A 3815-nucleotide genomic window follows, 5' to 3' on the forward strand; every position below is an offset into this window, starting at 1 on the left:
TAATATTTGTGTGTCTGTTATCATCTATTTGTAAGAAGTTCTATAGAATATTAAAGAGTCCTCTGATAAATTATAAAATCATTGATGGCTCAATGGTAGAATGTTCATCTCCTAAGAAAGATACCAGTTTTTATGCTTATGTAATGATCCTCATGAACAGCTATCATCCATATGTCAATGGAGGATTGAATGCTGTTATGATGCTAAACAAGATTCTATGGAACTTCCAGACTAAGAAGGCTAGGAAGAAAGGCTTGGTGATTTGCTTACAAAAATCAATTAATGCAAAGCCTAAGAATCACAAGAGAACATTGTACTGTACAGTCTGTAACCAATCATGGGTGTTGTACAGGACTGAAAAACATGTATATGGGGTCATTATGAAATGGGGCCAATGAAACTCAGAAAAGAACTTTCTCCTTTTTGTCCACAGAACACTATACCATCAAGTTCCAGTGCATCATGGCAATAATTGGTGGACCGGCCTTTTAAAGAATGTTGATTTCAAAGAGATTTCAACTGAAGATTATATTTCCTCCCCAGAAAAACAGTGATAATATCTTTCACCTTTTACACATTCACAGAAAAAAAAAAAAAAAAAAAGCATAAAACCAAAGAACAGAGTTCAGACAGCAAGATAGCAGATTAGTTAGAAAGTCTGTATGGATACTCCATAACAAAGACACAGAAAACCAGATACAGAAAATGGGATGAAACAATCACAGATGATAGTTCTGGAACACTGATCTTCAGATGAAAGGGAATAGAAATACATACATGGAATGCTTTCCATGAGAGAAAACTGAGCACACTTAGCAAAAAAAAAAAAAAAAGAGAGAGAGAGAGAGATTGACCAACTGGTGACCTTTGCCAGCTCACAATACACAGCACGGAAAGCTTTTGTGAGTAACTTCAGAGACAAGAACACATACTGGCATTGCAGAAAAGTACAGGTGGCTCAAGGAGATAAAGGTGTGATGTTTTTGTTGTTCCTCACATACCCTTGGAAGCCAGAGACAAGGCTGGGCCCCCTTCATGTACAACAACAGTGAAGCTCTTATTCTCATTGTGGGCTTCATGGAGGTGAGAGTGACAGTTGTGAAGCCCCATTTGGAGCTTTCCACACCAACTCCAGTGCAGGGATTCAACTGTGCTCTGCTACAAACCAGCAGAGCCCTGAGCTAACCCTAACTAGGAGAAGAAGCTGAACAAATGTGTGGGAGAAAAGGAAGTGTGATGTATACCTGATGGCAATGTGTGGTCTGACCCTCTTGAATTTTTATTGGTAGCTTTTAAGGTAAGATAGTTGTTGTTGTTGTTAAGTGCCATCGAGTCAGTTCCGACCCATAGCGACCCTGTAAAGGGTTTCCGAGGGTGTAAATCTTTACGGGAGTAGAAAGCCTCATCTTTCTCCCGCGGAGCGGCTGATAGTTTCGAACCGCTGATGTAAGGTTCGCAGCCCGATTCGTAACCACTACGCTACCAGAGCAGTAGCAGGTAGCATATTGGCATGCAACTTATTTGCAGAGAGAAAGGTATGAATTATTTTATTTTTTCCCACTTTACCCCAGTGACCAGAGGTGTGACTTGTTCCCACCTGCCATACACTCCAAGGGAAGCTCCTGCTCTCCAGAAGGTCATAGTCACACCAAAGGGAATGGGGAACTACCAACATAAACTCTGACATCTGGAATCAGGTGTGGTCTATTCAGACCTGCAGGGCTGATTCTGATAACTCCTGGATTAGCAGGACATCTTACCCATGGCTACCCTCTGGGACAGAATAAAACTCTGATCCCCTAGCTGCTTTTGGGTCTGCATGAATATAATTCCAAATTGGATGTCCCAAACAGACAACACCTAGCCCTACAGTAACTCTATATAAGTTTGAAACTGCTACCATTTCATCCATTTCCTATTCACGACTTGAGGTTCTTGACTAGCAGGAGATCTAAGAATTTTCTATTCTTCGGGTCAGGCACCTGCAATGGATTATTTTTTTTCTCCATTTCATTGTTATTGTTTGTTTATTCTTTCTTTCTCTCCCTCATTTGCTATACTTTCTATCTTTGTTTTCATTTCTTCTGCTTCTCTTCCCTAACTCTTGCTGCTTCTTTCTTGCTTGCTTTTCTTTACTGCTTTCTGCTCCCTTTAATTTTTACACATTACTCTCCTTAATTGTGTCCTTTTTATTTCTCTCTTTTTCATTTCTATTTTTTCCTCTCACTCTTTTTTCTCTTCTGCATTTTTTTATATCATTTTCTATCTGTTGCATGCTTTCTTTTTGCATTGTTGTTGTGTTTTATTTGTTTTTCTTTTCTCTTTTGTGTGTGTTTTCTCTTCTTGCCTCCCCTGCCAGGAAACAGCAACTGTGATGTTTGAACCTAACCATAGCCATAACCATACTGTCTATAGCCCACCCATGATGCAAGAATCAATACAACATGCTATATAAAGGATCAATGACAATAACCAACATCACTCAAATCCATCCTACACTGAACTGCATTTACACTAAGTCAAGAACAGTGCACAATTTCATACCCTAATGACATCTATTATGATTGCCTAAGAATACAACAACATACAATTATCAATACAGCATATAATTATTAATTCAAATACAACAACACAACAGTGTCTCAAAAACAACAGACCATTTCTGTTCACATGACAAAGCAAGACAGAGTGCCTTAAGCAAGTGAACAAGAGGCAGAGCTAGAATATATTTCCGAGAAAAAAAAAAACAAAAAAACCCATGAGAACTGCCTGAAAAATAAATACAAGATAATGATATTGTGGTACCTCCAAATGATTGGCAGAGATGTCAAAGACAAAAGGAAGAATTCAGGAAAACACTACAGGAACAATCAAACAAATTAGATAAAGGATTGGTGACAGCACAAAACATATAAAGAGAAAATCAGAAGATCAATACTAAGATTTCAGAAATGGAAAATTCATTGAAAGGACAAAGGAGAACATTTGAATCAATAGAACCCTGAATTAAGGAACTTGAAGATATACCTCTAAGTAAGATAAGCCTTTAAATAAACCTCTAAAACAAACCTCTAAATAAGATAAACCATAAGAACAATCAGAGAAAGGATTGAAAAAATCTGAAGAAAATCTAAGATTCATGTGTGACAATATAAAGAAAAATGACTTACTAGTGATCAGAAATCCTAATTAGGAAGAGACAAATAGAAGCACAGAAAATATAGTTAAAGAAATGTTGAAAGAAACGTTCTTAACATCATGAAGCTTGAGAAGACAAAGTCAAATATTATAATGAAATGTGCAAAGATCTGGAGTTAGAAAAGCAAAAAGGAAGGACAAGCTCAGCATTTCTCAAGCAGAGGGAATTGAAGAAAAAATTCAAGTCTCAATGTGAATTATAAGGATTCTCTGGGCAAACTATCAAAGGATGAATAAAGCATCAAACTAAGATACAAGGAATACACAGTCACTGTACCAAACGGAAATGGTCAATGTTCAACCAATTCAAAAGGTAGTATATGATCAAGAGCCAATGATCCTAAAGGAAGAAGAACAAGGTGCATTGAAGAAATTGGCAAAGAACAAGGGACCCAAAATTGATGTAATACCAATTATAAAATGGGCACAGGAAATGAACAGACACTTCACCAAGTAAGAGATCCGGGAAGCCAACAGACATTTGAAGAAATGTTCACAATCACTAGTCATTAGAGAGATGCAAATCAAAACAAAAATGAGATATTATCTCACACCAGCAATAACAGCAAAGACCAAAAAAATAGAGGACAATAAATGCTGGTGGGGATGTGGAGAGA

The sequence above is a fragment of the Chrysochloris asiatica genome, unplaced genomic scaffold (genome assembly GCF_000296735.1).
Source record: "Chrysochloris asiatica unplaced genomic scaffold, ChrAsi1.0 scaffold00049, whole genome shotgun sequence".
In the NCBI taxonomy this organism is placed as follows: domain Eukaryota; kingdom Metazoa; phylum Chordata; class Mammalia; order Afrosoricida; family Chrysochloridae; genus Chrysochloris; species Chrysochloris asiatica.